This window comes from Ascaphus truei, unplaced genomic scaffold, assembly GCF_040206685.1.
Source record: "Ascaphus truei isolate aAscTru1 unplaced genomic scaffold, aAscTru1.hap1 HAP1_SCAFFOLD_282, whole genome shotgun sequence".
NCBI classification, from domain to species: Eukaryota; Metazoa; Chordata; class Amphibia; order Anura; family Ascaphidae; genus Ascaphus; species Ascaphus truei.
The window spans coordinates 179,060-206,523 of NW_027455772.1; the positions used below are offsets into that span (position 1 = coordinate 179,060).

A 27,464-nucleotide genomic window follows, 5' to 3' on the forward strand; every position below is an offset into this window, starting at 1 on the left:
CCTCGCAGCAAATGAAAATGTTTCATTTCTTGCTACTTTTTTCCCGCAGTGGCAAAGAAATATATCGTTTTTTCCTCTGAAAGTTCAACACAATGCAACCTTCCAAAATAGAATTCTGACATCAAGAATTCCGTCTATAGTACATTTGAGTGCACCTGTCATTTTCTCAGTCTCTGTGTATGCATGGAGCAAGATATAGGCTCATGGATTTAAGAATGAGAGGATATCATGAGACAGCAATCTCCACCTACGGCCATACTACCTTGAAAGCGCCCGATCCCGTCAGATCTCGGAAGCTAAGCAGGGTGAGGCTTGATTAGTACTGGGTTGGGAGACTGCCTGGGAATACCAGGTGCTGTGGGTGTTTTTATTTTTTGCTTCCCTAATGAAAATATACATGGCATTCCTTGCAGCAAATGAAAATGTTTCATTTTTTACTACTTTTTTCCCGCAGTGGCAAAGAAATATATCGTTTTTTCCTCAGAAAGTTCAACACAATGCAACCTTCCAAAATAGAATTCTGACATCAAGAATTCCGTCTATAGTACATTTGAGTGCACCTGTCATTTTCTCAGTCTCTGTGTATGCATGGAGCAAGATATAGGCTCATGGATTTAAGAATGAGAGGATATCATGAGACAGCAATCTCCACCTACGGCCATACTACCTTGACAGCGCCCGATCCCGTCAGATCTCGGAAGCTAAGCAGGGTGAGGCTTGATTAGTACTGGGTTGGGAGACTGCCTGGGAATACCAGGTGCTGTAGGGGTTTTTATTTTTCGCTTCCCTAATGAAAATATACATGGCATTCCTCGCAGCAAATGAAAATGTTTCAATTCTTGCTACTTTTTTCCCGCAGTGGCAAAGAAATATATCGTTTTTTCCTCTGAAAGTTCAACACAATGCAACCTTCCAAAATAGAATTCTGACATCAAGAATTCCGTCTATAGTACATTTGAGTGCACCTGTCATTTTCTCAGTCTCTGTGTATGCATGGAGCAAGATATAGGCTCATGGATTTAAGAATGAGAGGATATCATGAGACAGCAATCTCCACCTACGGCCATACTACCTTGACAGCGCCCGATCCCGTCAGATCTCGGAAGCTAAGCAGGGTGAGGCTTGATTAGTACTGGGTTGGGAGACTGCCTGGGAATACCAGGTGCTGTAGGGGTTTTTATTTTTCGCTTCCCTAATGAAAATATACATGGCATTCCTCGCAGCAAATGAAAATGTTTCATTTCTTGCTACTTTTTTCCCGCAGTGGCAAAGAAATATATCGTTTTTTCCTCTGAAAGTTCAACACAATGCAACCTTCCAAAATAGAATTCTGACATCAAGAATTCCGTCTATAGTACATTTGAGTGCACCTGTCATTTTCTCAGTCTCTGTGTATGCATGGAGCAAGATATAGGCTCATGGATTTAAGAATGAGAGGATATCATGAGACAGCAATCTCCACCTACGGCCATACTACCTTGACAGCGCCCGATCCCGTCAGATCTCGGAAGCTAAGCAGGGTGAGGCTTGATTAGTACTGGGTTGGGAGACTGCCTGGGAATACCAGGTGCTGTAGGGGTTTTTATTTTTCGCTTCCCTAATGAAAATATACATGGCATTCCTCGCAGCAAATGAAAATGTTTCATTTCTTGCTACTTTTTTCCCGCAGTGGCAAAGAAATATATCGTTTTTTCCTCTGAAAGTTCAACACAATGCAACCTTCCAAAATAGAATTCTGACATCAAGAATTCCGTCTATAGTACATTTGAGTGCACCTGTCATTTTCTCAGTCTCTGTGTATGCATGGAGCAAGATATAGGCTCATGGATTTAAGAATGAGAGGATATCATGAGACAGCAATCTCCACCTACGGCCATACTACCTTGAAAGCGCCCGATCCCGTCAGATCTCGGAAGCTAAGCAGGGTGAGGCTTGATTAGTACTGGGTTGGGAGACTGCCTGGGAATACCAGGTGCTGTGGGTGTTTTTATTTTTTGCTTCCCTAATGAAAATATACATGGCATTCCTTGCAGCAAATGAAAATGTTTCATTTTTTACTACTTTTTTCCCGCAGTGGCAAAGAAATATATCGTTTTTTCCTCAGAAAGTTCAACACAATGCAACCTTCCAAAATAGAATTCTGACATCAAGAATTCCGTCTATAGTACATTTGAGTGCACCTGTCATTTTCTCAGTCTCTGTGTATGCATGGAGCAAGATATAGGCTCATGGATTTAAGAATGAGAGGATATCATGAGACAGCAATCTCCACCTACGGCCATACTACCTTGAAAGCGCCCGATCCCGTCAGATCTCGGAAGCTAAGCAGGGTGAGGCTTGATTAGTACTGGGTTGGGAGACTGCCTGGGAATTCCAGGTGCTGTAGGGGTTTTTATTTTTCGCTTCCCTAATGAAAATATACATGGCATTCCTCGCAGCAAATGAAAATGTTTCATTTCTTGCTACTTTTTTCCCGCAGTGTCAAAGAAATCTATCGTTTTTTCCTCTGAAAGTTCAACACAATGCAACCTTCCAAAATAGAATTCTGACATCAAGAATTCCGTCTATAGTACATTTGAGTGCACCTGTCATTTTCTCAGTCTCTGTGTATGCATGGAGCAAGATATAGGCTCATGGATTTAAGAATGAGAGGATATCATGAGACAGCAATCTCCACCTACGGCCATACTACCTTGAAAGCGCCCGATCCCGTCAGATCTCGGAAGCTAAGCAGGGTGAGGCTTGATTAGTACTGGGTTGGGAGACTGCCTGGGAATACCAGGTGCTGTGGGTGTTTTTATTTTTTGCTTCCCTAATGAAAATATACATGGCATTCCTTGCAGCAAATGAAAATGTTTCATTTTTTACTACTTTTTTCCCGCAGTGGCAAAGAAATATATCGTTTTTTCCTCAGAAAGTTCAACACAATGCAACCTTCCAAAATAGAATTCTGACATCAAGAATTCCGTCTATAGTACATTTGAGTGCACCTGTCATTTTCTCAGTCTCTGTGTATGCATGGAGCAAGATATAGGCTCATGGATTTAAGAATGAGTGGATATCATGAGACAGCAATCTCCACCTACGGCCATACTACCTTGAAAGCGCCCGATCCCGTCAGATCTCGGAAGCTAAGCAGGGTGAGGCTTGATTAGTACTGGGTTGGGAGACTGCCTGGGAATACCAGGTGCTGTAGGGGTTTTTATTTTTCGCTTCCCTAATGAAAATATACATGGCATTCCTCGCAGCAAATGAAAATGTTTCATTTCTTGCTACTTTTTTCCCGCAGTGTCAAAGAAATCTATCGTTTTTTCCTCTGAAAGTTCAACACAATGCAACCTTCCAAAATAGAATTCTGACATCAAGAATTCCGTCTATAGTACATTTGAGTGCACCTGTCATTTTCTCAGTCTCTGTGTATGCATGGAGCAAGATATAGGCTCATGGATTTAAGAATGAGAGGATATCATGAGACAGCAATCTCCACCTACGGCCATACTACCTTGAAAGCGCCCGATCCCGTCAGATCTCGGAAGCTAAGCAGGGTGAGGCTTGATTAGTACTGGGTTGGGAGACTGCCTGGGAATACCAGGTGCTGTGGGTGTTTTTATTTTTTGCTTCCCTAATGAAAATATACATGGCATTCCTTGCAGCAAATGAAAATGTTTCATTTTTTACTACTTTTTTCCCGCAGTGGCAAAGAAATATATCGTTTTTTCCTCAGAAAGTTCAACACAATGCAACCTTCCAAAATAGAATTCTGACATCAAGAATTCCGTCTATAGTACATTTGAGTGCACCTGTCATTTTCTCAGTCTCTGTGTATGCATGGAGCAAGATATAGGCTCATGGATTTAAGAATGAGAGGATATCATGAGACAGCAATCTCCACCTACGGCCATACTACCTTGAAAGCGCCCGATCCCGTCAGATCTCGGAAGCTAAGCAGGGTGAGGCTTGATTAGTACTGGGTTGGGAGACTGCCTGGGAATACCAGGTGCTGTAGGGGTTTTTATTTTTCGCTTCCCTAATGAAAATATACATGGCATTCCTCGCAGCAAATGAAAATGTTTCATTTCTTGCTACTTTTTTCCCGCAGTGGCAAAGAAATCTATCGTTTTTTCCTCTGAAAGTTCAACACAATGCAACCTTCCAAAATAGAATTCTGACATCAAGAATTCCGTCTATAGTACATTTGAGTGCACCTGTCATTTTCTCAGTCTCTGTGTATGCATGGAGCAAGATATAGGCTCATGGATTTAAGAATGAGAGGATATCATGAGACAGCAATCTCCACCTACGGCCATACTACCTTGACAGCGCCCGATCCCGTCAGATCTCGGAAGCTAAGCAGGGTGAGGCTTGATTAGTACTGGGTTGGGAGACTGCCTGGGAATACCAGGTGCTGTAGGGGTTTTTATATTTCGCTTCCCTAATGAAAATATACATGGCATTCCTCGCAGCAAATGAAAATGTTTCATTTCTTGCTACTTTTTTCCCGCAGTGGCAAAGAAATCTATCGTTTTTTCCTCTGAAAGTTCAACACAATGCAACATTCCAAAATAGAATTCTGACATCAAGAATTCCGTCTATAGTACATTTGAGTGCACCTGTCATTTTCTCAGTCTCTGTGTATGCATGGAGCAAGATATAGGCTCATGGATTTAAGAATGAGAGGATATCATGAGACAGCAATCTCCACCTACGGCCATACTACCTTGAAAGCGCCCGATCCCGTCAGATCTCGGAAGCTAAGCAGGGTGAGGCTTGATTAGTACTGGGTTGGGAGACTGCCTGGGAATACCAGGTGCTGTGGGTGTTTTTATTTTTTGCTTCCCTAATGAAAATATACATGGCATTCCTTGCAGCAAATGAAAATGTTTCATTTTTTACTACTTTTTTCCCGCAGTGGCAAAGAAATATATCGTTTTTTCCTCAGAAAGTTCAACACAATGCAACCTTCCAAAATAGAATTCTGACATCAAGAATTCCGTCTATAGTACATTTGAGTGCACCTGTCATTTTCTCAGTCTCTGTGTATGCATGGAGCAAGATATAGGCTCATGGATTTAAGAATGAGAGGATATCATGAGACAGCAATCTCCACCTACGGCCATACTACCTTGAAAGCGCCCGATCCCGTCAGATCTCGGAAGCTAAGCAGGGTGAGGCTTGATTAGTCCTGGGTTGGGAGACTGCCTGGGAATACCAGGTGCTGTAGGGGTTTTTATTTTTCGCTTCCCTAATGAAAATATACATGGCATTCCTCGCAGCAAATGAAAATGTTTCATTTCTTGCTACTTTTTTCCCGGAGTGGCAAAGAAATATATTGTTTTTTCCTCTGAAAGTTCAACACAATGCAACCTTCCAAAATAGAATTCTGACATCAAGAATTCCGTCTATAGTATATTTGAGTGCACCTGTCATTTTCTCAGTCTCTGATTTAATTTCTCCATTTAAGGTAATTCTTCAAGAATGTATTTTTTTAACGGTCACAATAATACACTTATGCCTCCCATGTCATTTAGAAATATATCATACAGGCCTCAGAACACTCAGCATGTTATATGGTGAGCTTGTGGCTCACAGAGTTGGGGTGTGCAGTGTTCAAGCTGATACTTGGAAGAGATAGTGAGTTCAAATCCAAACAGGAGGAGGTTGAATATAGGCACCTCTGAAATTTTTTACTACTTTTTTCCCGCAGTGGCAAAGAAATCTATCGTTTTTTCCTCTGAAAGTTCAACACAATGCAACCTTCCAAAATAGAATTCTGACATCAAGAATTCCGTCTATAGTACATTTGAGTGCACCTGTCATTTTCTCAGTCTCTGTGTATGCATGGAGCAAGATATAGGCTCATGGATTTAAGAATGAGAGGATATCATGAGACAGCAATCTCCACCTACGGCCATACTACCTTGACAGCGCCCGATCCCGTCAGATCTCGGAAGCTAAGCAGGGTGAGGCTTGATTAGTACTGGGTTGGGAGACTGCCTGGGAATACCAGGTGCTGTAGGGGTTTTTATTTTTCGCTTCCCTAATGAAAATATACATGGCATTCCTCGCAGCAAATGAAAATGTTTCAATTCTTGCTACTTTTTTCCCGCAGTGGCAAAGAAATATATCGTTTTTTCCTCTGAAAGTTCAACACAATGCAACCTTCCAAAATAGAATTCTGACATCAAGAATTCCGTCTATAGTACATTTGAGTGCACCTGTCATTTTCTCAGTCTCTGTGTATGCATGGAGCAAGATATAGGCTCATGGATTTAAGAATGAGAGGATATCATGAGACAGCAATCTCCACCTACGGCCATACTACCTTGACAGCGCCCGATCCCGTCAGATCTCGGAAGCTAAGCAGGGTGAGGCTTGATTAGTACTGGGTTGGGAGACTGCCTGGGAATACCAGGTGCTGTAGGGGTTTTTATTTTTCGCTTCCCTAATGAAAATATACATGGCATTCCTCGCAGCAAATGAAAATGTTTCATTTCTTGCTACTTTTTTCCCGCAGTGGCAAAGAAATATATCGTTTTTTCCTCTGAAAGTTCAACACAATGCAACCTTCCAAAATAGAATTCTGACATCAAGAATTCCGTCTATAGTACATTTGAGTGCACCTGTCATTTTCTCAGTCTCTGTGTATGCATGGAGCAAGATATAGGCTCATGGATTTAAGAATGAGAGGATATCATGAGACAGCAATCTCCACCTACGGCCATACTACCTTGACAGCGCCCGATCCCGTCAGATCTCGGAAGCTAAGCAGGGTGAGGCTTGATTAGTACTGGGTTGGGAGACTGCCTGGGAATACCAGGTGCTGTAGGGGTTTTTATTTTTCGCTTCCCTAATGAAAATATACATGGCATTCCTCGCAGCAAATGAAAATGTTTCATTTCTTGCTACTTTTTTCCCGCAGTGGCAAAGAAATATATCGTTTTTTCCTCTGAAAGTTCAACACAATGCAACCTTCCAAAATAGAATTCTGACATCAAGAATTCCGTCTATAGTACATTTGAGTGCACCTGTCATTTTCTCAGTCTCTGTGTATGCATGGAGCAAGATATAGGCTCATGGATTTAAGAATGAGAGGATATCATGAGACAGCAATCTCCACCTACGGCCATACTACCTTGAAAGCGCCCGATCCCGTCAGATCTCGGAAGCTAAGCAGGGTGAGGCTTGATTAGTACTGGGTTGGGAGACTGCCTGGGAATACCAGGTGCTGTGGGTGTTTTTATTTTTTGCTTCCCTAATGAAAATATACATGGCATTCCTTGCAGCAAATGAAAATGTTTCATTTTTTACTACTTTTTTCCCGCAGTGGCAAAGAAATATATCGTTTTTTCCTCAGAAAGTTCAACACAATGCAACCTTCCAAAATAGAATTCTGACATCAAGAATTCCGTCTATAGTACATTTGAGTGCACCTGTCATTTTCTCAGTCTCTGTGTATGCATGGAGCAAGATATAGGCTCATGGATTTAAGAATGAGAGGATATCATGAGACAGCAATCTCCACCTACGGCCATACTACCTTGAAAGCGCCCGATCCCGTCAGATCTCGGAAGCTAAGCAGGGTGAGGCTTGATTAGTACTGGGTTGGGAGACTGCCTGGGAATACCAGGTGCTGTAGGGGTTTTTATTTTTCGCTTCCCTAATGAAAATATACATGGCATTCCTCGCAGCAAATGAAAATGTTTCATTTCTTGCTACTTTTTTCCCGCAGTGTCAAAGAAATCTATCGTTTTTTCCTCTGAAAGTTCAACACAATGCAACCTTCCAAAATAGAATTCTGACATCAAGAATTCCGTCTATAGTACATTTGAGTGCACCTGTCATTTTCTCAGTCTCTGTGTATGCATGGAGCAAGATATAGGCTCATGGATTTAAGAATGAGAGGATATCATGAGACAGCAATCTCCACCTACGGCCATACTACCTTGAAAGCGCCCGATCCCGTCAGATCTCGGAAGCTAAGCAGGGTGAGGCTTGATTAGTACTGGGTTGGGAGACTGCCTGGGAATACCAGGTGCTGTGGGTGTTTTTATTTTTTGCTTCCCTAATGAAAATATACATGGCATTCCTTGCAGCAAATGAAAATGTTTCATTTTTTACTACTTTTTTCCCGCAGTGGCAAAGAAATATATCGTTTTTTCCTCAGAAAGTTCAACACAATGCAACCTTCCAAAATAGAATTCTGACATCAAGAATTCCGTCTATAGTACATTTGAGTGCACCTGTCATTTTCTCAGTCTCTGTGTATGCATGGAGCAAGATATAGGCTCATGGATTTAAGAATGAGAGGATATCATGAGACAGCAATCTCCACCTACGGCCATACTACCTTGAAAGCGCCCGATCCCGTCAGATCTCGGAAGCTAAGCAGGGTGAGGCTTGATTAGTACTGGGTTGGGAGACTGCCTGGGAATACCAGGTGCTGTAGGGGTTTTTATTTTTCGCTTCCCTAATGAAAATATACATGGCATTCCTCGCAGCAAATGAAAATGTTTCATTTCTTGCTACTTTTTTCCCGCAGTGTCAAAGAAATCTATCGTTTTTTCCTCTGAAAGTTCAACACAATGCAACCTTCCAAAATAGAATTCTGACATCAAGAATTCCGTCTATAGTACATTTGAGTGCACCTGTCATTTTCTCAGTCTCTGTGTATGCATGGAGCAAGATATAGGCTCATGGATTTAAGAATGAGAGGATATCATGAGACAGCAATCTCCACCTACGGCCATACTACCTTGAAAGCGCCCGATCCCGTCAGATCTCGGAAGCTAAGCAGGGTGAGGCTTGATTAGTACTGGGTTGGGAGACTGCCTGGGAATACCAGGTGCTGTGGGTGTTTTTATTTTTTGCTTCCCTAATGAAAATATACATGGCATTCCTTGCAGCAAATGAAAATGTTTCATTTTTTACTACTTTTTTCCCGCAGTGGCAAAGAAATATATCGTTTTTTCCTCAGAAAGTTCAACACAATGCAACCTTCCAAAATAGAATTCTGACATCAAGAATTCCGTCTATAGTACATTTGAGTGCACCTGTCATTTTCTCAGTCTCTGTGTATGCATGGAGCAAGATATAGGCTCATGGATTTAAGAATGAGAGGATATCATGAGACAGCAATCTCCACCTACGGCCATACTACCTTGAAAGCGCCCGATCCCGTCAGATCTCGGAAGCTAAGCAGGGTGAGGCTTGATTAGTACTGGGTTGGGAGACTGCCTGGGAATACCAGGTGCTGTAGGGGTTTTTATTTTTCGCTTCCCTAATGAAAATATACATGGCATTCCTCGCAGCAAATGAAAATGTTTCATTTCTTGCTACTTTTTTCCCGCAGTGGCAAAGAAATCTATCGTTTTTTCCTCTGAAAGTTCAACACAATGCAACCTTCCAAAATAGAATTCTGACATCAAGAATTCCGTCTATAGTACATTTGAGTGCACCTGTCATTTTCTCAGTCTCTGTGTATGCATGGAGCAAGATATAGGCTCATGGATTTAAGAATGAGAGGATATCATGAGACAGCAATCTCCACCTACGGCCATACTACCTTGACAGCGCCCGATCCCGTCAGATCTCGGAAGCTAAGCAGGGTGAGGCTTGATTAGTACTGGGTTGGGAGACTGCCTGGGAATACCAGGTGCTGTAGGGGTTTTTATATTTCGCTTCCCTAATGAAAATATACATGGCATTCCTCGCAGCAAATGAAAATGTTTCATTTCTTGCTACTTTTTTCCCGCAGTGGCAAAGAAATCTATCGTTTTTTCCTCTGAAAGTTCAACACAATGCAACCTTCCAAAATAGAATTCTGACATCAAGAATTCCGTCTATAGTACATTTGAGTGCACCTGTCATTTTCTCAGTCTCTGTGTATGCATGGAGCAAGATATAGGCTCATGGATTTAAGAATGAGAGGATATCATGAGACAGCAATCTCCACCTACGGCCATACTACCTTGAAAGCGCCCGATCCCGTCAGATCTCGGAAGCTAAGCAGGGTGAGGCTTGATTAGTACTGGGTTGGGAGACTGCCTGGGAATACCAGGTGCTGTGGGTGTTTTTATTTTTTGCTTCCCTAATGAAAATATACATGGCATTCCTTGCAGCAAATGAAAATGTTTCATTTTTTACTACTTTTTTCCCGCAGTGGCAAAGAAATATATCGTTTTTTCCTCAGAAAGTTCAACACAATGCAACCTTCCAAAATAGAATTCTGACATCAAGAATTCCGTCTATAGTACATTTGAGTGCACCTGTCATTTTCTCAGTCTCTGTGTATGCATGGAGCAAGATATAGGCTCATGGATTTAAGAATGAGAGGATATCATGAGACAGCAATCTCCACCTACGGCCATACTACCTTGAAAGCGCCCGATCCCGTCAGATCTCGGAAGCTAAGCAGGGTGAGGCTTGATTAGTCCTGGGTTGGGAGACTGCCTGGGAATACCAGGTGCTGTAGGGGTTTTTATTTTTCGCTTCCCTAATGAAAATATACATGGCATTCCTCGCAGCAAATGAAAATGTTTCATTTCTTGCTACTTTTTTCCCGGAGTGGCAAAGAAATATATTGTTTTTTCCTCTGAAAGTTCAACACAATGCAACCTTCCAAAATAGAATTCTGACATCAAGAATTCCGTCTATAGTATATTTGAGTGCACCTGTCATTTTCTCAGTCTCTGATTTAATTTCTCCATTTAAGGTAATTCTTCAAGAATGTATTTTTTTAACGGTCACAATAATACACTTATGCCTCCCATGTCATTTAGAAATATATCATACAGGCCTCAGAACACTCAGCATGTTATATGGTGAGCTTGTGGCTCACAGAGTTGGGGTGTGCAGTGTTCAAGCTGATACTTGGAAGAGATAGTGAGTTCAAATCCAAACAGGAGGAGGTTGAATATTGGCACCTCTGAAATTTTTTACTACTTTTTTCCCGCAGTGGCAAAGAAATCTATCGTTTTTTCCTCTGAAAGTTCAACACAATGCAACCTTCCAAAATAGAATTCTGACATCAAGAATTCCGTCTATAGTACATTTGAGTGCACCTGTCATTTTCTCAGTCTCTGTGTATGCATGGAGCAAGATATAGGCTCATGGATTTAAGAATGAGAGGATATCATGAGACAGCAATCTCCACCTACGGCCATACTACCTTGACAGCGCCCGATCCCGTCAGATCTCGGAAGCTAAGCAGGGTGAGGCTTGATTAGTACTGGGTTGGGAGACTGCCTGGGAATACCAGGTGCTGTAGGGGTTTTTATTTTTCGCTTCCCTAATGAAAATATACATGGCATTCCTCGCAGCAAATGAAAATGTTTCAATTCTTGCTACTTTTTTCCCGCAGTGGCAAAGAAATATATCGTTTTTTCCTCTGAAAGTTCAACACAATGCAACCTTCCAAAATAGAATTCTGACATCAAGAATTCCGTCTATAGTACATTTGAGTGCACCTGTCATTTTCTCAGTCTCTGTGTATGCATGGAGCAAGATATAGGCTCATGGATTTAAGAATGAGAGGATATCATGAGACAGCAATCTCCACCTACGGCCATACTACCTTGACAGCGCCCGATCCCGTCAGATCTCGGAAGCTAAGCAGGGTGAGGCTTGATTAGTACTGGGTTGGGAGACTGCCTGGGAATACCAGGTGCTGTAGGGGTTTTTATTTTTCGCTTCCCTAATGAAAATATACATGGCATTCCTCGCAGCAAATGAAAATGTTTCATTTCTTGCTACTTTTTTCCCGCAGTGGCAAAGAAATATATCGTTTTTTCCTCTGAAAGTTCAACACAATGCAACCTTCCAAAATAGAATTCTGACATCAAGAATTCCGTCTATAGTACATTTGAGTGCACCTGTCATTTTCTCAGTCTCTGTGTATGCATGGAGCAAGATATAGGCTCATGGATTTAAGAATGAGAGGATATCATGAGACAGCAATCTCCACCTACGGCCATACTACCTTGACAGCGCCCGATCCCGTCAGATCTCGGAAGCTAAGCAGGGTGAGGCTTGATTAGTACTGGGTTGGGAGACTGCCTGGGAATACCAGGTGCTGTAGGGGTTTTTATTTTTCGCTTCCCTAATGAAAATATACATGGCATTCCTCGCAGCAAATGAAAATGTTTCATTTCTTGCTACTTTTTTCCCGCAGTGGCAAAGAAATATATCGTTTTTTCCTCTGAAAGTTCAACACAATGCAACCTTCCAAAATAGAATTCTGACATCAAGAATTCCGTCTATAGTACATTTGAGTGCACCTGTCATTTTCTCAGTCTCTGTGTATGCATGGAGCAAGATATAGGCTCATGGATTTAAGAATGAGAGGATATCATGAGACAGCAATCTCCACCTACGGCCATACTACCTTGAAAGCGCCCGATCCCGTCAGATCTCGGAAGCTAAGCAGGGTGAGGCTTGATTAGTACTGGGTTGGGAGACTGCCTGGGAATACCAGGTGCTGTGGGTGTTTTTATTTTTTGCTTCCCTAATGAAAATATACATGGCATTCCTTGCAGCAAATGAAAATGTTTCATTTTTTACTACTTTTTTCCCGCAGTGGCAAAGAAATATATCGTTTTTTCCTCAGAAAGTTCAACACAATGCAACCTTCCAAAATAGAATTCTGACATCAAGAATTCCGTCTATAGTACATTTGAGTGCACCTGTCATTTTCTCAGTCTCTGTGTATGCATGGAGCAAGATATAGGCTCATGGATTTAAGAATGAGAGGATATCATGAGACAGCAATCTCCACCTACGGCCATACTACCTTGAAAGCGCCCGATCCCGTCAGATCTCGGAAGCTAAGCAGGGTGAGGCTTGATTAGTACTGGGTTGGGAGACTGCCTGGGAATACCAGGTGCTGTAGGGGTTTTTATTTTTCGCTTCCCTAATGAAAATATACATGGCATTCCTCGCAGCAAATGAAAATGTTTCATTTCTTGCTACTTTTTTCCCGCAGTGTCAAAGAAATCTATCGTTTTTTCCTCTGAAAGTTCAACACAATGCAACCTTCCAAAATAGAATTCTGACATCAAGAATTCCGTCTATAGTACATTTGAGTGCACCTGTCATTTTCTCAGTCTCTGTGTATGCATGGAGCAAGATATAGGCTCATGGATTTAAGAATGAGAGGATATCATGAGACAGCAATCTCCACCTACGGCCATACTACCTTGAAAGCGCCCGATCCCGTCAGATCTCGGAAGCTAAGCAGGGTGAGGCTTGATTAGTACTGGGTTGGGAGACTGCCTGGGAATACCAGGTGCTGTGGGTGTTTTTATTTTTTGCTTCCCTAATGAAAATATACATGGCATTCCTTGCAGCAAATGAAAATGTTTCATTTTTTACTACTTTTTTCCCGCAGTGGCAAAGAAATATATCGTTTTTTCCTCAGAAAGTTCAACACAATGCAACCTTCCAAAATAGAATTCTGACATCAAGAATTCCGTCTATAGTACATTTGAGTGCACCTGTCATTTTCTCAGTCTCTGTGTATGCATGGAGCAAGATATAGGCTCATGGATTTAAGAATGAGAGGATATCATGAGACAGCAATCTCCACCTACGGCCATACTACCTTGAAAGCGCCCGATCCCGTCAGATCTCGGAAGCTAAGCAGGGTGAGGCTTGATTAGTACTGGGTTGGGAGACTGCCTGGGAATACCAGGTGCTGTAGGGGTTTTTATTTTTCGCTTCCCTAATGAAAATATACATGGCATTCCTCGCAGCAAATGAAAATGTTTCATTTCTTGCTACTTTTTTCCCGCAGTGTCAAAGAAATCTATCGTTTTTTCCTCTGAAAGTTCAACACAATGCAACCTTCCAAAATAGAATTCTGACATCAAGAATTCCGTCTATAGTACATTTGAGTGCACCTGTCATTTTCTCAGTCTCTGTGTATGCATGGAGCAAGATATAGGCTCATGGATTTAAGAATGAGAGGATATCATGAGACAGCAATCTCCACCTACGGCCATACTACCTTGAAAGCGCCCGATCCCGTCAGATCTCGGAAGCTAAGCAGGGTGAGGCTTGATTAGTACTGGGTTGGGAGACTGCCTGGGAATACCAGGTGCTGTGGGTGTTTTTATTTTTTGCTTCCCTAATGAAAATATACATGGCATTCCTTGCAGCAAATGAAAATGTTTCATTTTTTACTACTTTTTTCCCGCAGTGGCAAAGAAATATATCGTTTTTTCCTCAGAAAGTTCAACACAATGCAACCTTCCAAAATAGAATTCTGACATCAAGAATTCCGTCTATAGTACATTTGAGTGCACCTGTCATTTTCTCAGTCTCTGTGTATGCATGGAGCAAGATATAGGCTCATGGATTTAAGAATGAGAGGATATCATGAGACAGCAATCTCCACCTACGGCCATACTACCTTGAAAGCGCCCGATCCCGTCAGATCTCGGAAGCTAAGCAGGGTGAGGCTTGATTAGTACTGGGTTGGGAGACTGCCTGGGAATACCAGGTGCTGTAGGGGTTTTTATTTTTCGCTTCCCTAATGAAAATATACATGGCATTCCTCGCAGCAAATGAAAATGTTTCATTTCTTGCTACTTTTTTCCCGCAGTGGCAAAGAAATCTATCGTTTTTTCCTCTGAAAGTTCAACACAATGCAACCTTCCAAAATAGAATTCTGACATCAAGAATTCCGTCTATAGTACATTTGAGTGCACCTGTCATTTTCTCAGTCTCTGTGTATGCATGGAGCAAGATATAGGCTCATGGATTTAAGAATGAGAGGATATCATGAGACAGCAATCTCCACCTACGGCCATACTACCTTGACAGCGCCCGATCCCGTCAGATCTCGGAAGCTAAGCAGGGTGAGGCTTGATTAGTACTGGGTTGGGAGACTGCCTGGGAATACCAGGTGCTGTAGGGGTTTTTATATTTCGCTTCCCTAATGAAAATATACATGGCATTCCTCGCAGCAAATGAAAATGTTTCATTTCTTGCTACTTTTTTCCCGCAGTGGCAAAGAAATCTATCGTTTTTTCCTCTGAAAGTTCAACACAATGCAACCTTCCAAAATAGAATTCTGACATCAAGAATTCCGTCTATAGTACATTTGAGTGCACCTGTCATTTTCTCAGTCTCTGTGTATGCATGGAGCAAGATATAGGCTCATGGATTTAAGAATGAGAGGATATCATGAGACAGCAATCTCCACCTACGGCCATACTACCTTGAAAGCGCCCGATCCCGTCAGATCTCGGAAGCTAAGCAGGGTGAGGCTTGATTAGTACTGGGTTGGGAGACTGCCTGGGAATACCAGGTGCTGTGGGTGTTTTTATTTTTTGCTTCCCTAATGAAAATATACATGGCATTCCTTGCAGCAAATGAAAATGTTTCATTTTTTACTACTTTTTTCCCGCAGTGGCAAAGAAATATATCGTTTTTTCCTCAGAAAGTTCAACACAATGCAACCTTCCAAAATAGAATTCTGACATCAAGAATTCCGTCTATAGTACATTTGAGTGCACCTGTCATTTTCTCAGTCTCTGTGTATGCATGGAGCAAGATATAGGCTCATGGATTTAAGAATGAGAGGATATCATGAGACAGCAATCTCCACCTACGGCCATACTACCTTGAAAGCGCCCGATCCCGTCAGATCTCGGAAGCTAAGCAGGGTGAGGCTTGATTAGTACTGGGTTGGGAGACTGCCTGGGAATACCAGGTGCTGTAGGGGTTTTTATTTTTCGCTTCCCTAATGAAAATATACATGGCATTCCTCGCAGCAAATGAAAATGTTTCATTTCTTGCTACTTTTTTCCCGGAGTGGCAAAGAAATATATTGTTTTTTCCTCTGAAAGTTCAACACAATGCAACCTTCCAAAATAGAATTCTGACATCAAGAATTCCGTCTATAGTATATTTGAGTGCACCTGTCATTTTCTCAGTCTCTGATTTAATTTCTCCATTTAAGGTAATTCTTCAAGAATGTATTTTTTTAACGGTCACAATAATACACTTATGCCTCCCATGTCATTTAGAAATATATCATACAGGCCTCAGAACACTCAGCATGTTATATGGTGAGCTTGTGGCTCACAGAGTTGGGGTGTGCAGTGTTCAAGCTGATACTTGGAAGAGATAGTGAGTTCAAATCCAAACAGGAGGAGGTTGAATATAGGCACCTCTGAAATTTTTTACTACTTTTTTCCCGCAGTGGCAAAGAAATCTATCGTTTTTTCCTTTGAAAGTTCAACACAATACAACCTTCCAAAATAGAATTCTGACATCAAGAATTCCGTCTATAGTACATTTGAGTGCACCTGTCATTTTCTCAGTCTCTGTGTATGCATGGAGCAAGATATAGGCTCATGGATTTAAGAATGAGAGGATATCATGAGACAGCAATCTCCACCTACGGCCATACTACCTTGACAGCGCCCGATCCCGTCAGATCTCGGAAGCTAAGCAGGGTGAGGCTTGATTAGTACTGGGTTGGGAGACTGCCTGGGAATACCAGGTGCTGTAGGGGTTTTTATTTTTCGCTTCCCTAATGAAAATATACATGGCATTCCTCGCAGCAAATGAAAATGTTTCATTTCTTGCTACTTTTTTCCCGCAGTGTCAAAGAAATATATCGTTTTTTCCTCTGAAAGTTCAACACAATGCAACCTTCCAAAATAGAATTCTGACATCAAGAATTCCGTCTATAGTACATTTGAGTGCACCTGTCATTTTCTCAGTCTCTGTGTATGCATGGAGCAAGATATAGGCTCATGGATTTAAGAATGAGAGGATATCATGAGACAGCAATCTCCACCTACGGCCATACTACCTTGAAAGCGCCCGATCCCGTCAGATCTCGGAAGCTAAGCAGGGTGAGGCTTGATTAGTACTGGGTTGGGAGACTGCCTGGGAATACCAGGTGCTGTGGGTGTTTTTATTTTTTGCTTCCCTAATGAAAATATACATGGCATTCCTTGCAGCAAATGAAAATGTTTCATTTTTTACTACTTTTTTCCCGCAGTGGCAAAGAAATATATCGTTTTTTCCTCAGAAAGTTCAACACAATGCAACCTTCCAAAATAGAATTCTGACATCAAGAATTCCGTCTATAGTACATTTGAGTGCACCTGTCATTTTCTCAGTCTCTGTGTATGCATGGAGCAAGATATAGGCTCATGGATTTAAGAATGAGAGGATATCATGAGACAGCAATCTCCACCTACGGCCATACTACCTTGAAAGCGCCCGATCCCGTCAGATCTCGGAAGCTAAGCAGGGTGAGGCTTGATTAGTCCTGGGTTGGGAGACTGCCTGGGAATACCAGGTGCTGTAGGGGTTTTTATTTTTCGCTTCCCTAATGAAAATATACATGGCATTCCTCGCAGCAAATGAAAATGTTTCATTTCTTGCTACTTTTTTCCCGGAGTGGCAAAGAAATATATTGTTTTTTCCTCTGAAAGTTCAACACAATGCAACCTTCCAAAATAGAATTCTGACATCAAGAATTCCGTCTATAGTATATTTGAGTGCACCTGTCATTTTCTCAGTCTCTGATTTAATTTCTCCATTTAAGGTAATTCTTCAAGAATGTATTTTTTTAACGGTCACAATAATACACTTATGCCTCCCATGTCATTTAGAAATATATCATACAGGCCTCAGAACACTCAGCATGTTATATGGTGAGCTTGTGGCTCACAGAGTTGGGGTGTGCAGTGTTCAAGCTGATACTTGGAAGAGATAGTGAGTTCAAATCCAAACAGGAGGAGGTTGAATATAGGCACCTCTGAAATTTTTTACTACTTTTTTCCCGCAGTGGCAAAGAAATCTATCGTTTTTTCCTCTGAAAGTTCAACACAATGCAACCTTCCAAAATAGAATTCTGACATCAAGAATTCCGTCTATAGTACATTTGAGTGCACCTGTCATTTTCTCAGTCTCTGTGTATGCATGGAGCAAGATATAGGCTCATGGATTTAAGAATGAGAGGATATCATGAGACAGCAATCTCCACCTACGGCCATACTACCTTGACAGCGCCCGATCCCGTCAGATCTCGGAAGCTAAGCAGGGTGAGGCTTGATTAGTACTGGGTTGGGAGACTGCCTGGGAATACCAGGTGCTGTAGGGGTTTTTATTTTTCGCTTCCCTAATGAAAATATACATGGCATTCCTCGCAGCAAATGAAAATGTTTCAATTCTTGCTACTTTTTTCCCGCAGTGGCAAAGAAATATATCGTTTTTTCCTCTGAAAGTTCAACACAATGCAACCTTCCAAAATAGAATTCTGACATCAAGAATTCCGTCTATAGTACATTTGAGTGCACCTGTCATTTTCTCAGTCTCTGTGTATGCATGGAGCAAGATATAGGCTCATGGATTTAAGAATGAGAGGATATCATGAGACAGCAATCTCCACCTACGGCCATACTACCTTGACAGCGCCCGATCCCGTCAGATCTCGGAAGCTAAGCAGGGTGAGGCTTGATTAGTACTGGGTTGGGAGACTGCCTGGGAATACCAGGTGCTGTGGGTGTTTTTATTTTTTGCTTCCCTAATGAAAATATACATGGCATTCCTTGCAGCAAATGAAAATGTTTCATTTTTTACTACTTTTTTCCCGCAGTGGCAAAGAAATATATCGTTTTTTCCTCAGAAAGTTCAACACAATGCAACCTTCCAAAATAGAATTCTGACATCAAGAATTCCGTCTATAGTACATTTGAGTGCACCTGTCATTTTCTCAGTCTCTGTGTATGCATGGAGCAAGATATAGGCTCATGGATTTAAGAATGAGAGGATATCATGAGACAGCAATCTCCACCTACGGCCATACTACCTTGAAAGCGCCCGATCCCGTCAGATCTCGGAAGCTAAGCAGGGTGAGGCTTGATTAGTCCTGGGTTGGGAGACTGCCTGGGAATACCAGGTGCTGTAGGGGTTTTTATTTTTCGCTTCCCTAATGAAAATATACATGGCATTCCTCGCAGCAAATGAAAATGTTTCATTTCTTGCTACTTTTTTCCCGGAGTGGCAAAGAAATATATTGTTTTTTCCTCTGAAAGTTCAACACAATGCAACCTTCCAAAATAGAATTCTGACATCAAGAATTCCGTCTATAGTATATTTGAGTGCACCTGTCATTTTCTCAGTCTCTGATTTAATTTCTCCATTTAAGGTAATTCTTCAAGAATGTATTTTTTTAACGGTCACAATAATACACTTATGCCTCCCATGTCATTTAGAAATATATCATACAGGCCTCAGAACACTCAGCATGTTATATGGTGAGCTTGTGGCTCACAGAGTTGGGGTGTGCAGTGTTCAAGCTGATACTTGGAAGAGATAGTGAGTTCAAATCCAAACAGGAGGAGGTTGAATATAGGCACCTCTGAAATTTTTTACTACTTTTTTCCCGCAGTGGCAAAGAAATCTATCGTTTTTTCCTCTGAAAGTTCAACACAATGCAACCTTCCAAAATAGAATTCTGACATCAAGAATTCCGTCTATAGTACATTTGAGTGCACCTGTCATTTTCTCAGTCTCTGTGTATGCATGGAGCAAGATATAGGCTCATGGATTTAAGAATGAGAGGATATCATGAGACAGCAATCTCCACCTACGGCCATACTACCTTGACAGCGCCCGATCCCGTCAGATCTCGGAAGCTAAGCAGGGTGAGGCTTGATTAGTACTGGGTTGGGAGACTGCCTGGGAATACCAGGTGCTGTAGGGGTTTTTATTTTTCGCTTCCCTAATGAAAATATACATGGCATTCCTCGCAGCAAATGAAAATGTTTCAATTCTTGCTACTTTTTTCCCGCAGTGGCAAAGAAATATATCGTTTTTTCCTCTGAAAGTTCAACACAATGCAACCTTCCAAAATAGAATTCTGACATCAAGAATTCCGTCTATAGTACATTTGAGTGCACCTGTCATTTTCTCAGTCTCTGTGTATGCATGGAGCAAGATATAGGCTCATGGATTTAAGAATGAGAGGATATCATGAGACAGCAATCTCCACCTACGGCCATACTACCTTGACAGCGCCCGATCCCGTCAGATCTCGGAAGCTAAGCAGGGTGAGGCTTGATTAGTACTGGGTTGGGAGACTGCCTGGGAATACCAGGTGCTGTAGGGGTTTTTATTTTTCGCTTCCCTAATGAAAATATACATGGCATTCCTCGCAGCAAATGAAAATGTTTCATTTCTTGCTACTTTTTTCCCGCAGTGTCAAAGAAATATATCGTTTTTTCCTCTGAAAGTTCAACACAATGCAACCTTCCAAAATAGAATTCTGACATCAAGAATTCCGTCTATAGTACATTTGAGTGCACCTGTCATTTTCTCAGTCTCTGTGTATGCATGGAGCAAGATATAGGCTCATGGATTTAAGAATGAGAGGATATCATGAGACAGCAATCTCCACCTACGGCCATACTACCTTGACAGCGCCCGATCCCGTCAGATCTCGGAAGCTAAGCAGGGTGAGGCTTGATTAGTACTGGGTTGGGAGACTGCCTGGGAATACCAGGTGCTGTAGGGGTTTTTATTTTTCGCTTCCCTAATGAAAATATACATGGCATTCCTCGCAGCAAATGAAAATGTTTCATTTCTTGCTACTTTTTTCCCGCAGTGTCAAAGAAATATATCGTTTTTTCCTCTGAAAGTTCAACACAATGCAACCTTCCAAAATAGAATTCTGACATCAAGAATTCCGTCTATAGTACATTTGAGTGCACCTGTCATTTTCTCAGTCTCTGTGTATGCATGGAGCAAGATATAGGCTCATGGATTTAAGAATGAGAGGATATCATGAGACAGCAATCTCCACCTACGGCCATACTACCTTGAAAGCGCCCGATCCCGTCAGATCTCGGAAGCTAAGCAGGGTGAGGCTTGATTAGTACTGGGTTGGGAGACTGCCTGGGAATACCAGGTGCTGTGGGTGTTTTTATTTTTTGCTTCCCTAATGAAAATATACATGGCATTCCTTGCAGCAAATGAAAATGTTTCATTTTTTACTACTTTTTTCCCGCAGTGGCAAAGAAATATATCGTTTTTTCCTCAGAAAGTTCAACACAATGCAACCTTCCAAAATAGAATTCTGACATCAAGAATTCCGTCTATAGTACATTTGAGTGCACCTGTCATTTTCTCAGTCTCTGTGTATGCATGGAGCAAGATATAGGCTCATGGATTTAAGAATGAGAGGATATCATGAGACAGCAATCTCCACCTACGGCCATACTACCTTGAAAGCGCCCGATCCCGTCAGATCTCGGAAGCTAAGCAGGGTGAGGCTTGATTAGTCCTGGGTTGGGAGACTGCCTGGGAATACCAGGTGCTGTAGGGGTTTTTATTTTTCGCTTCCCTAATGAAAATATACATGGCATTCCTCGCAGCAAATGAAAATGTTTCATTTCTTGCTACTTTTTTCCCGGAGTGGCAAAGAAATATATTGTTTTTTCCTCTGAAAGTTCAACACAATGCAACCTTCCAAAATAGAATTCTGACATCAAGAATTCCGTCTATAGTATATTTGAGTGCACCTGTCATTTTCTCAGTCTCTGATTTAATTTCTCCATTTAAGGTAATTCTTCAAGAATGTATTTTTTTAACGGTCACAATAATACACTTATGCCTCCCATGTCATTTAGAAATATATCATACAGGCCTCAGAACACTCAGCATGTTATATGGTGAGCTTGTGGCTCACAGAGTTGGGGTGTGCAGTGTTCAAGCTGATACTTGGAAGAGATAGTGAGTTCAAATCCAAACAGGAGGAGGTTGAATATAGGCACCTCTGAAATTTTTTACTACTTTTTTCCCGCAGTGGCAAAGAAATCTATCGTTTTTTCCTCTGAAAGTTCAACACAATGCAACCTTCCAAAATAGAATTCTGACATCAAGAATTCCGTCTATAGTACTTTTGAGTGCACCTGTCATTTTCTCAGTCTCTGTGTATGCATGGAGCAAGATATAGGCTCATGGATTTAAGAATGAGAGGATATCATGAGACAGCAATCTCCACCTACGGCCATACTACCTTGACAGCGCCCGATCCCGTCAGATCTCGGAAGCTAAGCAGGGTGAGGCTTGATTAGTACTGGGTTGGGAGACTGCCTGGGAATACCAGGTGCTGTAGGGGTTTTTATTTTTCGCTTCCCTAATGAAAATATACATGGCATTCCTCGCAGCAAATGAAAATGTTTCAATTCTTGCTACTTTTTTCCCGCAGTGGCAAAGAAATATATCGTTTTTTCCTCTGAAAGTTCAACACAATGCAACCTTCCAAAATAGAATTCTGACATCAAGAATTCCGTCTATAGTACATTTGAGTGCACCTGTCATTTTCTCAGTCTCTGTGTATGCATGGAGCAAGATATAGGCTCATGGATTTAAGAATGAGAGGATATCATGAGACAGCAATCTCCACCTACGGCCATACTACCTTGACAGCGCCCGATCCCGTCAGATCTCGGAAGCTAAGCAGGGTGAGGCTTGATTAGTACTGGGTTGGGAGACTGCCTGGGAATACCAGGTGCTGTAGGGGTTTTTATTTTTCGCTTCCCTAATGAAAATATACATGGCATTCCTCGCAGCAAATGAAAATGTTTCATTTCTTGCTACTTTTTTCCCGCAGTGTCAAAGAAATCTATCGTTTTTTCCTCTGAAAGTTCAACACAATGCAACCTTCCAAAATAGAATTCTGACATCAAGAATTCCGTCTATAGTACATTTGAGTGCACCTGTCATTTTCTCAGTCTCTGTGTATGCATGGAGCAAGATATAGGCTCATGGATTTAAGAATGAGAGGATATCATGAGACAGCAATCTCCACCTACGGCCATACTACCTTGAAAGCGCCCGATCCCGTCAGATCTCGGAAGCTAAGCAGGGTGAGGCTTGATTAGTACTGGGTTGGGAGACTGCCTGGGAATACCAGGTGCTGTGGGTGTTTTTATTTTTTGCTTCCCTAATGAAAATATACATGGCATTCCTTGCAGCAAATGAAAATGTTTCATTTTTTACTACTTTTTTCCCGCAGTGGCAAAGAAATATATCGTTTTTTCCTCAGAAAGTTCAACACAATGCAACCTTCCAAAATAGAATTCTGACATCAAGAATTCCGTCTATAGTACATTTGAGTGCACCTGTCATTTTCTCAGTCTCTGTGTATGCATGGAGCAAGATATAGGCTCATGGATTTAAGAATGAGAGGATATCATGAGACAGCAATCTCCACCTACGGCCATACTACCTTGACAGCGCCCGATCCCGTCAGATCTCGGAAGCTAAGCAGGGTGAGGCTTGATTAGTACTGGGTTGGGAGACTGCCTGGGAATACCAGGTGCTGTAGGGGTTTTTATTTTTCGCTTCCCTAATGAAAATATACATGGCATTCCTCGCAGCAAATGAAAATGTTTCAATTCTTGCTACTTTTTTCCCGCAGTGGCAAAGAAATATATCGTTTTTTCCTCTGAAAGTTCAACACAATGCAACCTTCCAAAATAGAATTCTGACATCAAGAATTCCGTCTATAGTACATTTGAGTGCACCTGTCATTTTCTCAGTCTCTGTGTATGCATGGAGCAAGATATAGGCTCATGGATTTAAGAATGAGAGGATATCATGAGACAGCAATCTCCACCTACGGCCATACTACCTTGACAGCGCCCGATCCCGTCAGATCTCGGAAGCTAAGCAGGGTGAGGCTTGATTAGTACTGGGTTGGGAGACTGCCTGGGAATACCAGGTGCTGTAGGGGTTTTTATTTTTCGCTTCCCTAATGAAAATATACATGGCATTCCTCGCAGCAAATGAAAATGTTTCATTTCTTGCTACTTTTTTCCCGCAGTGGCAAAGAAATCTATCGTTTTTTCCTCTGAAAGTTCAACACAATGCAACCTTCCAAAATAGAATTCTGACATCAAGAATTCCGTCTATAGTACATTTGAGTGCACCTGTCATTTTCTCAGTCTCTGTGTATGCATGGAGCAAGATATAGGCTCATGGATTTAAGAATGAGAGGATATCATGAGACAGCAATCTCCACCTACGGCCATACTACCTTGACAGCGCCCGATCCCGTCAGATCTCGGAAGCTAAGCAGGGTGAGGCTTGATTAGTACTGGGTTGGGAGACTGCCTGGGAATACCAGGTGCTGTAGGGGTTTTTATTTTTCGCTTCCCTAATGAAAATATACATGGCATTCCTCGCAGCAAATGAAAATGTTTCATTTCTTGCTACTTTTTTCCCGCAGTGGCAAAGAAATATATCGTTTTTTCCTCTGAAAGTTCAACACAATGCAACCTTCCAAAATAGAATTCTGACATCAAGAATTCCGTCTATAGTACATTTGAGTGCACCTGTCATTTTCTCAGTCTCTGTGTATGCATGGAGCAAGATATAGGCTCATGGATTTAAGAATGAGAGGATATCATGAGACAGCAATCTCCACCTACGGCCATACTACCTTGACAGCGCCCGATCCCGTCAGATCTCGGAAGCTAAGCAGGGTGAGGCTTGATTAGTACTGGGTTGGGAGACTGCCTGGGAATACCAGGTGCTGTAGGGGTTTTTATTTTTCGCTTCCCTAATGAAAATATACATGGCATTCCTCGCAGCAAATGAAAATGTTTCATTTCTTGCTACTTTTTTCCCGCAGTGGCAAAGAAATCTATCGTTTTTTCCTCTGAAAGTTCAACACAATGCAACCTTCCAAAATAGAATTCTGACATCAAGAATTCCGTCTATAGTACATTTGAGTGCACCTGTCATTTTCTCAGTCTCTGTGTATGCATGGAGCAAGATATAGGCTCATGGATTTAAGAATGAGAGGATATCATGAGACAGCAATCTCCACCTACGGCCATACTACCTTGACAGCGCCCGATCCCGTCAGATCTCGGAAGCTAAGCAGGGTGAGGCTTGATTAGTACTGGGTTGGGAGACTGCCTGGGAATACCAGGTGCTGTAGGGGTTTTTATTTTTCGCTTCCCTAATGAAAATATACATGGCATTCCTCGCAGCAAATGAAAATGTTTCATTTCTTGCTACTTTTTTCCCGCAGTGGCAAAGAAATATATCGTTTTTTCCTCTGAAAGTTCAACACAATGCAACCTTCCAAAATAGAATTCTGACATCAAGAATTCCGTCTATAGTACATTTGAGTGCACCTGTCATTTTCTCAGTCTCTGTGTATGCATGGAGCAAGATATAGGCTCATGGATTTAAGAATGAGAGGATATCATGAGACAGCAATCTCCACCTACGGCCATACTACCTTGAAAGCGCCCGATCCCGTCAGATCTCGGAAGCTAAGCAGGGTGAGGCTTGATTAGTACTGGGTTGGGAGACTGCCTGGGAATACCAGGTGCTGTGGGTGTTTTTATTTTTTGCTTCCCTAATGAAAATATACATGGCATTCCTTGCAGCAAATGAAAATGTTTCATTTTTTACTACTTTTTTCCCGCAGTGGCAAAGAAATATATCGTTTTTTCCTCAGAAAGTTCAACACAATGCAACCTTCCAAAATAGAATTCTGACATCAAGAATTCCGTCTATAGTACATTTGAGTGCACCTGTCATTTTCTCAGTCTCTGTGTATGCATGGAGCAAGATATAGGCTCATGGATTTAAGAATGAGAGGATATCATGAGACAGCAATCTCCACCTACGGCCATACTACCTTGACAGCGCCCGATCCCGTCAGATCTCGGAAGCTAAGCAGGGTGAGGCTTGATTAGTACTGGGTTGGGAGACTGCCTGGGAATACCAGGTGCTGTAGGGGTTTTTATTTTTCGCTTCCCTAATGAAAATATACATGGCATTCCTCGCAGCAAATGAAAATGTTTCAATTCTTGCTACTTTTTTCCCGCAGTGGCAAAGAAATATATCGTTTTTTCCTCTGAAAGTTCAACACAATGCAACCTTCCAAAATAGAATTCTGACATCAAGAATTCCGTCTATAGTACATTTGAGTGCACCTGTCATTTTCTCAGTCTCTGTGTATGCATGGAGCAAGATATAGGCTCATGGATTTAAGAATGAGAGGATATCATGAGACAGCAATCTCCACCTACGGCCATACTACCTTGACAGCGCCCGATCCCGTCAGATCTCGGAAGCTAAGCAGGGTGAGGCTTGATTAGTACTGGGTTGGGAGACTGCCTGGGAATACCAGGTGCTGTAGGGGTTTTTATTTTTCGCTTCCCTAATGAAAATATACATGGCATTCCTCGCAGCAAATGAAAATGTTTCATTTCTTGCTACTTTTTTCCCGCAGTGTCAAAGAAATCTATCGTTTTTTCCTCTGAAAGTTCAACACAATGCAACCTTCCAAAATAGAATTCTGACATCAAGAATTCCGTCTATAGTACATTTGAGTGCACCTGTCATTTTCTCAGTCTCTGTGTATGCATGGAGCAAGATATAGGCTCATGGATTTAAGAATGAGAGGATATCATGAGACAGCAATCTCCACCTACGGCCATACTACCTTGAAAGCGCCCGATCCCGTCAGATCTCGGAAGCTAAGCAGGGTGAGGCTTGATTAGTACTGGGTTGGGAGACTGCCTGGGAATACCAGGTGCTGTGGGTGTTTTTATTTTTTGCTTCCCTAATGAAAATATACATGGCATTCCTTGCAGCAAATGAAAATGTTTCATTTTTTACTACTTTTTTCCCGCAGTGGCAAAGAAATATATCGTTTTTTCCTCAGAAAGTTCAACACAATGCAACCTTCCAAAATAGAATTCTGACATCAAGAATTCCGTCTATAGTACATTTGAGTGCACCTGTCATTTTCTCAGTCTCTGTGTATGCATGGAGCAAGATATAGGCTCATGGATTTAAGAATGAGAGGATATCATGAGACAGCAATCTCCACCTACGGCCATACTACCTTGAAAGCGCCCGATCCCGTCAGATCTCGGAAGCTAAGCAGGGTGAGGCTTGATTAGTCCTGGGTTGGGAGACTGCCTGGGAATACCAGGTGCTGTAGGGGTTTTTATTTTTCGCTTCCCTAATGAAAATATACATGGCATTCCTCGCAGCAAATGAAAATGTTTCATTTCTTGCTACTTTTTTCCCGGAGTGGCAAAGAAATATATTGTTTTTTCCTCTGAAAGTTCAACACAATGCAACCTTCCAAAATAGAATTCTGACATCAAGAATTCCGTCTATAGTATATTTGAGTGCACCTGTCATTTTCTCAGTCTCTGATTTAATTTCTCCATTTAAGGTAATTCTTCAAGAATGTATTTTTTTAACGGTCACAATAATACACTTATGCCTCCCATGTCATTTAGAAATATATCATACAGGCCTCAGAACACTCAGCATGTTATATGGTGAGCTTGTGGCTCACAGAGTTGGGGTGTGCAGTGTTCAAGCTGATACTTGGAAGAGATAGTGAGTTCAAATCCAAACAGGAGGAGGTTGAATATAGGCACCTCTGAAATTTT

The 27,464-nt window shown here is 41.8% G+C and overlaps 61 non-coding genes across 61 annotated transcripts; all 61 read left to right on the forward strand.

The window, feature by feature from the left end:
• Nucleotides 1–245: 245 nt before the first annotated feature.
• Nucleotides 246–364, forward strand: LOC142482532 (5S ribosomal RNA). The gene has a single exon (XR_012796743.1). It is a non-coding gene; the product is annotated as a 5S ribosomal RNA (ribosomal RNA).
• Nucleotides 365–650: 286 nt separating this feature from the next.
• Nucleotides 651–769, forward strand: LOC142481906 (5S ribosomal RNA). The gene has a single exon (XR_012796160.1). It is a non-coding gene; the product is annotated as a 5S ribosomal RNA (ribosomal RNA).
• A 286-nt stretch (nucleotides 770–1,055) lies between these two features.
• Nucleotides 1,056–1,174, forward strand: LOC142481907 (5S ribosomal RNA). Its single transcript, XR_012796161.1, has one exon. It is a non-coding gene; the product is annotated as a 5S ribosomal RNA (ribosomal RNA).
• Nucleotides 1,175–1,460: 286 nt separating this feature from the next.
• LOC142481908 (5S ribosomal RNA) lies at nucleotides 1,461–1,579 on the forward strand. The gene has a single exon (XR_012796162.1). It is a non-coding gene; the product is annotated as a 5S ribosomal RNA (ribosomal RNA).
• Nucleotides 1,580–1,865: 286 nt separating this feature from the next.
• On the forward strand, nucleotides 1,866–1,984 carry LOC142482534 (5S ribosomal RNA). Its single transcript, XR_012796744.1, has one exon. It is a non-coding gene; the product is annotated as a 5S ribosomal RNA (ribosomal RNA).
• Nucleotides 1,985–2,270: 286 nt separating this feature from the next.
• Nucleotides 2,271–2,389, forward strand: LOC142482841 (5S ribosomal RNA). The gene has a single exon (XR_012797041.1). It is a non-coding gene; the product is annotated as a 5S ribosomal RNA (ribosomal RNA).
• Nucleotides 2,390–2,675: 286 nt separating this feature from the next.
• LOC142482535 (5S ribosomal RNA) lies at nucleotides 2,676–2,794 on the forward strand. Its single transcript, XR_012796745.1, has one exon. It is a non-coding gene; the product is annotated as a 5S ribosomal RNA (ribosomal RNA).
• A 286-nt stretch (nucleotides 2,795–3,080) lies between these two features.
• LOC142482722 (5S ribosomal RNA) lies at nucleotides 3,081–3,199 on the forward strand. Its single transcript, XR_012796927.1, has one exon. It is a non-coding gene; the product is annotated as a 5S ribosomal RNA (ribosomal RNA).
• A 286-nt stretch (nucleotides 3,200–3,485) lies between these two features.
• Nucleotides 3,486–3,604, forward strand: LOC142482536 (5S ribosomal RNA). Its single transcript, XR_012796746.1, has one exon. It is a non-coding gene; the product is annotated as a 5S ribosomal RNA (ribosomal RNA).
• A 286-nt stretch (nucleotides 3,605–3,890) lies between these two features.
• On the forward strand, nucleotides 3,891–4,009 carry LOC142482723 (5S ribosomal RNA). Its single transcript, XR_012796928.1, has one exon. It is a non-coding gene; the product is annotated as a 5S ribosomal RNA (ribosomal RNA).
• A 286-nt stretch (nucleotides 4,010–4,295) lies between these two features.
• On the forward strand, nucleotides 4,296–4,414 carry LOC142481909 (5S ribosomal RNA). The gene has a single exon (XR_012796163.1). It is a non-coding gene; the product is annotated as a 5S ribosomal RNA (ribosomal RNA).
• A 286-nt stretch (nucleotides 4,415–4,700) lies between these two features.
• On the forward strand, nucleotides 4,701–4,819 carry LOC142482537 (5S ribosomal RNA). Its single transcript, XR_012796747.1, has one exon. It is a non-coding gene; the product is annotated as a 5S ribosomal RNA (ribosomal RNA).
• Nucleotides 4,820–5,105: 286 nt separating this feature from the next.
• LOC142482407 (5S ribosomal RNA) lies at nucleotides 5,106–5,224 on the forward strand. The gene has a single exon (XR_012796644.1). It is a non-coding gene; the product is annotated as a 5S ribosomal RNA (ribosomal RNA).
• A 676-nt stretch (nucleotides 5,225–5,900) lies between these two features.
• On the forward strand, nucleotides 5,901–6,019 carry LOC142481910 (5S ribosomal RNA). Its single transcript, XR_012796164.1, has one exon. It is a non-coding gene; the product is annotated as a 5S ribosomal RNA (ribosomal RNA).
• A 286-nt stretch (nucleotides 6,020–6,305) lies between these two features.
• LOC142481911 (5S ribosomal RNA) lies at nucleotides 6,306–6,424 on the forward strand. The gene has a single exon (XR_012796165.1). It is a non-coding gene; the product is annotated as a 5S ribosomal RNA (ribosomal RNA).
• A 286-nt stretch (nucleotides 6,425–6,710) lies between these two features.
• On the forward strand, nucleotides 6,711–6,829 carry LOC142481913 (5S ribosomal RNA). The gene has a single exon (XR_012796167.1). It is a non-coding gene; the product is annotated as a 5S ribosomal RNA (ribosomal RNA).
• Nucleotides 6,830–7,115: 286 nt separating this feature from the next.
• Nucleotides 7,116–7,234, forward strand: LOC142482538 (5S ribosomal RNA). Its single transcript, XR_012796748.1, has one exon. It is a non-coding gene; the product is annotated as a 5S ribosomal RNA (ribosomal RNA).
• A 286-nt stretch (nucleotides 7,235–7,520) lies between these two features.
• Nucleotides 7,521–7,639, forward strand: LOC142482724 (5S ribosomal RNA). The gene has a single exon (XR_012796929.1). It is a non-coding gene; the product is annotated as a 5S ribosomal RNA (ribosomal RNA).
• A 286-nt stretch (nucleotides 7,640–7,925) lies between these two features.
• Nucleotides 7,926–8,044, forward strand: LOC142482539 (5S ribosomal RNA). The gene has a single exon (XR_012796749.1). It is a non-coding gene; the product is annotated as a 5S ribosomal RNA (ribosomal RNA).
• Nucleotides 8,045–8,330: 286 nt separating this feature from the next.
• Nucleotides 8,331–8,449, forward strand: LOC142482725 (5S ribosomal RNA). The gene has a single exon (XR_012796930.1). It is a non-coding gene; the product is annotated as a 5S ribosomal RNA (ribosomal RNA).
• A 286-nt stretch (nucleotides 8,450–8,735) lies between these two features.
• LOC142482540 (5S ribosomal RNA) lies at nucleotides 8,736–8,854 on the forward strand. The gene has a single exon (XR_012796750.1). It is a non-coding gene; the product is annotated as a 5S ribosomal RNA (ribosomal RNA).
• A 286-nt stretch (nucleotides 8,855–9,140) lies between these two features.
• On the forward strand, nucleotides 9,141–9,259 carry LOC142482726 (5S ribosomal RNA). Its single transcript, XR_012796931.1, has one exon. It is a non-coding gene; the product is annotated as a 5S ribosomal RNA (ribosomal RNA).
• A 286-nt stretch (nucleotides 9,260–9,545) lies between these two features.
• Nucleotides 9,546–9,664, forward strand: LOC142481914 (5S ribosomal RNA). The gene has a single exon (XR_012796168.1). It is a non-coding gene; the product is annotated as a 5S ribosomal RNA (ribosomal RNA).
• A 286-nt stretch (nucleotides 9,665–9,950) lies between these two features.
• LOC142482541 (5S ribosomal RNA) lies at nucleotides 9,951–10,069 on the forward strand. The gene has a single exon (XR_012796751.1). It is a non-coding gene; the product is annotated as a 5S ribosomal RNA (ribosomal RNA).
• A 286-nt stretch (nucleotides 10,070–10,355) lies between these two features.
• Nucleotides 10,356–10,474, forward strand: LOC142482409 (5S ribosomal RNA). The gene has a single exon (XR_012796646.1). It is a non-coding gene; the product is annotated as a 5S ribosomal RNA (ribosomal RNA).
• Nucleotides 10,475–11,150: 676 nt separating this feature from the next.
• On the forward strand, nucleotides 11,151–11,269 carry LOC142481915 (5S ribosomal RNA). The gene has a single exon (XR_012796169.1). It is a non-coding gene; the product is annotated as a 5S ribosomal RNA (ribosomal RNA).
• A 286-nt stretch (nucleotides 11,270–11,555) lies between these two features.
• LOC142481916 (5S ribosomal RNA) lies at nucleotides 11,556–11,674 on the forward strand. The gene has a single exon (XR_012796170.1). It is a non-coding gene; the product is annotated as a 5S ribosomal RNA (ribosomal RNA).
• A 286-nt stretch (nucleotides 11,675–11,960) lies between these two features.
• LOC142481917 (5S ribosomal RNA) lies at nucleotides 11,961–12,079 on the forward strand. The gene has a single exon (XR_012796171.1). It is a non-coding gene; the product is annotated as a 5S ribosomal RNA (ribosomal RNA).
• A 286-nt stretch (nucleotides 12,080–12,365) lies between these two features.
• LOC142482542 (5S ribosomal RNA) lies at nucleotides 12,366–12,484 on the forward strand. Its single transcript, XR_012796752.1, has one exon. It is a non-coding gene; the product is annotated as a 5S ribosomal RNA (ribosomal RNA).
• A 286-nt stretch (nucleotides 12,485–12,770) lies between these two features.
• On the forward strand, nucleotides 12,771–12,889 carry LOC142482728 (5S ribosomal RNA). Its single transcript, XR_012796933.1, has one exon. It is a non-coding gene; the product is annotated as a 5S ribosomal RNA (ribosomal RNA).
• Nucleotides 12,890–13,175: 286 nt separating this feature from the next.
• On the forward strand, nucleotides 13,176–13,294 carry LOC142482544 (5S ribosomal RNA). The gene has a single exon (XR_012796754.1). It is a non-coding gene; the product is annotated as a 5S ribosomal RNA (ribosomal RNA).
• Nucleotides 13,295–13,580: 286 nt separating this feature from the next.
• On the forward strand, nucleotides 13,581–13,699 carry LOC142482729 (5S ribosomal RNA). Its single transcript, XR_012796934.1, has one exon. It is a non-coding gene; the product is annotated as a 5S ribosomal RNA (ribosomal RNA).
• A 286-nt stretch (nucleotides 13,700–13,985) lies between these two features.
• LOC142482545 (5S ribosomal RNA) lies at nucleotides 13,986–14,104 on the forward strand. Its single transcript, XR_012796755.1, has one exon. It is a non-coding gene; the product is annotated as a 5S ribosomal RNA (ribosomal RNA).
• A 286-nt stretch (nucleotides 14,105–14,390) lies between these two features.
• Nucleotides 14,391–14,509, forward strand: LOC142482731 (5S ribosomal RNA). Its single transcript, XR_012796935.1, has one exon. It is a non-coding gene; the product is annotated as a 5S ribosomal RNA (ribosomal RNA).
• Nucleotides 14,510–14,795: 286 nt separating this feature from the next.
• On the forward strand, nucleotides 14,796–14,914 carry LOC142481918 (5S ribosomal RNA). The gene has a single exon (XR_012796172.1). It is a non-coding gene; the product is annotated as a 5S ribosomal RNA (ribosomal RNA).
• Nucleotides 14,915–15,200: 286 nt separating this feature from the next.
• On the forward strand, nucleotides 15,201–15,319 carry LOC142482546 (5S ribosomal RNA). Its single transcript, XR_012796756.1, has one exon. It is a non-coding gene; the product is annotated as a 5S ribosomal RNA (ribosomal RNA).
• Nucleotides 15,320–15,605: 286 nt separating this feature from the next.
• Nucleotides 15,606–15,724, forward strand: LOC142482732 (5S ribosomal RNA). The gene has a single exon (XR_012796936.1). It is a non-coding gene; the product is annotated as a 5S ribosomal RNA (ribosomal RNA).
• Nucleotides 15,725–16,400: 676 nt separating this feature from the next.
• Nucleotides 16,401–16,519, forward strand: LOC142481920 (5S ribosomal RNA). The gene has a single exon (XR_012796173.1). It is a non-coding gene; the product is annotated as a 5S ribosomal RNA (ribosomal RNA).
• A 286-nt stretch (nucleotides 16,520–16,805) lies between these two features.
• Nucleotides 16,806–16,924, forward strand: LOC142482547 (5S ribosomal RNA). Its single transcript, XR_012796757.1, has one exon. It is a non-coding gene; the product is annotated as a 5S ribosomal RNA (ribosomal RNA).
• Nucleotides 16,925–17,210: 286 nt separating this feature from the next.
• On the forward strand, nucleotides 17,211–17,329 carry LOC142482410 (5S ribosomal RNA). The gene has a single exon (XR_012796647.1). It is a non-coding gene; the product is annotated as a 5S ribosomal RNA (ribosomal RNA).
• A 676-nt stretch (nucleotides 17,330–18,005) lies between these two features.
• Nucleotides 18,006–18,124, forward strand: LOC142481921 (5S ribosomal RNA). Its single transcript, XR_012796174.1, has one exon. It is a non-coding gene; the product is annotated as a 5S ribosomal RNA (ribosomal RNA).
• Nucleotides 18,125–18,410: 286 nt separating this feature from the next.
• Nucleotides 18,411–18,529, forward strand: LOC142482893 (5S ribosomal RNA). The gene has a single exon (XR_012797092.1). It is a non-coding gene; the product is annotated as a 5S ribosomal RNA (ribosomal RNA).
• Nucleotides 18,530–18,815: 286 nt separating this feature from the next.
• On the forward strand, nucleotides 18,816–18,934 carry LOC142482411 (5S ribosomal RNA). Its single transcript, XR_012796648.1, has one exon. It is a non-coding gene; the product is annotated as a 5S ribosomal RNA (ribosomal RNA).
• Nucleotides 18,935–19,610: 676 nt separating this feature from the next.
• LOC142481922 (5S ribosomal RNA) lies at nucleotides 19,611–19,729 on the forward strand. The gene has a single exon (XR_012796175.1). It is a non-coding gene; the product is annotated as a 5S ribosomal RNA (ribosomal RNA).
• A 286-nt stretch (nucleotides 19,730–20,015) lies between these two features.
• LOC142481923 (5S ribosomal RNA) lies at nucleotides 20,016–20,134 on the forward strand. The gene has a single exon (XR_012796176.1). It is a non-coding gene; the product is annotated as a 5S ribosomal RNA (ribosomal RNA).
• Nucleotides 20,135–20,420: 286 nt separating this feature from the next.
• On the forward strand, nucleotides 20,421–20,539 carry LOC142481925 (5S ribosomal RNA). The gene has a single exon (XR_012796178.1). It is a non-coding gene; the product is annotated as a 5S ribosomal RNA (ribosomal RNA).
• Nucleotides 20,540–20,825: 286 nt separating this feature from the next.
• Nucleotides 20,826–20,944, forward strand: LOC142482548 (5S ribosomal RNA). Its single transcript, XR_012796758.1, has one exon. It is a non-coding gene; the product is annotated as a 5S ribosomal RNA (ribosomal RNA).
• A 286-nt stretch (nucleotides 20,945–21,230) lies between these two features.
• On the forward strand, nucleotides 21,231–21,349 carry LOC142482412 (5S ribosomal RNA). Its single transcript, XR_012796649.1, has one exon. It is a non-coding gene; the product is annotated as a 5S ribosomal RNA (ribosomal RNA).
• Nucleotides 21,350–22,025: 676 nt separating this feature from the next.
• Nucleotides 22,026–22,144, forward strand: LOC142481926 (5S ribosomal RNA). The gene has a single exon (XR_012796179.1). It is a non-coding gene; the product is annotated as a 5S ribosomal RNA (ribosomal RNA).
• A 286-nt stretch (nucleotides 22,145–22,430) lies between these two features.
• LOC142481927 (5S ribosomal RNA) lies at nucleotides 22,431–22,549 on the forward strand. Its single transcript, XR_012796180.1, has one exon. It is a non-coding gene; the product is annotated as a 5S ribosomal RNA (ribosomal RNA).
• Nucleotides 22,550–22,835: 286 nt separating this feature from the next.
• Nucleotides 22,836–22,954, forward strand: LOC142482551 (5S ribosomal RNA). Its single transcript, XR_012796760.1, has one exon. It is a non-coding gene; the product is annotated as a 5S ribosomal RNA (ribosomal RNA).
• A 286-nt stretch (nucleotides 22,955–23,240) lies between these two features.
• Nucleotides 23,241–23,359, forward strand: LOC142481928 (5S ribosomal RNA). The gene has a single exon (XR_012796181.1). It is a non-coding gene; the product is annotated as a 5S ribosomal RNA (ribosomal RNA).
• A 286-nt stretch (nucleotides 23,360–23,645) lies between these two features.
• LOC142481929 (5S ribosomal RNA) lies at nucleotides 23,646–23,764 on the forward strand. The gene has a single exon (XR_012796182.1). It is a non-coding gene; the product is annotated as a 5S ribosomal RNA (ribosomal RNA).
• Nucleotides 23,765–24,050: 286 nt separating this feature from the next.
• LOC142481930 (5S ribosomal RNA) lies at nucleotides 24,051–24,169 on the forward strand. Its single transcript, XR_012796183.1, has one exon. It is a non-coding gene; the product is annotated as a 5S ribosomal RNA (ribosomal RNA).
• A 286-nt stretch (nucleotides 24,170–24,455) lies between these two features.
• LOC142481931 (5S ribosomal RNA) lies at nucleotides 24,456–24,574 on the forward strand. Its single transcript, XR_012796184.1, has one exon. It is a non-coding gene; the product is annotated as a 5S ribosomal RNA (ribosomal RNA).
• Nucleotides 24,575–24,860: 286 nt separating this feature from the next.
• On the forward strand, nucleotides 24,861–24,979 carry LOC142481932 (5S ribosomal RNA). The gene has a single exon (XR_012796185.1). It is a non-coding gene; the product is annotated as a 5S ribosomal RNA (ribosomal RNA).
• Nucleotides 24,980–25,265: 286 nt separating this feature from the next.
• Nucleotides 25,266–25,384, forward strand: LOC142482552 (5S ribosomal RNA). The gene has a single exon (XR_012796761.1). It is a non-coding gene; the product is annotated as a 5S ribosomal RNA (ribosomal RNA).
• Nucleotides 25,385–25,670: 286 nt separating this feature from the next.
• On the forward strand, nucleotides 25,671–25,789 carry LOC142481933 (5S ribosomal RNA). Its single transcript, XR_012796186.1, has one exon. It is a non-coding gene; the product is annotated as a 5S ribosomal RNA (ribosomal RNA).
• A 286-nt stretch (nucleotides 25,790–26,075) lies between these two features.
• On the forward strand, nucleotides 26,076–26,194 carry LOC142481934 (5S ribosomal RNA). Its single transcript, XR_012796187.1, has one exon. It is a non-coding gene; the product is annotated as a 5S ribosomal RNA (ribosomal RNA).
• Nucleotides 26,195–26,480: 286 nt separating this feature from the next.
• Nucleotides 26,481–26,599, forward strand: LOC142482553 (5S ribosomal RNA). Its single transcript, XR_012796762.1, has one exon. It is a non-coding gene; the product is annotated as a 5S ribosomal RNA (ribosomal RNA).
• A 286-nt stretch (nucleotides 26,600–26,885) lies between these two features.
• LOC142482413 (5S ribosomal RNA) lies at nucleotides 26,886–27,004 on the forward strand. The gene has a single exon (XR_012796650.1). It is a non-coding gene; the product is annotated as a 5S ribosomal RNA (ribosomal RNA).
• The last annotated feature ends 460 nt before the right edge of the window (nucleotides 27,005–27,464 follow it).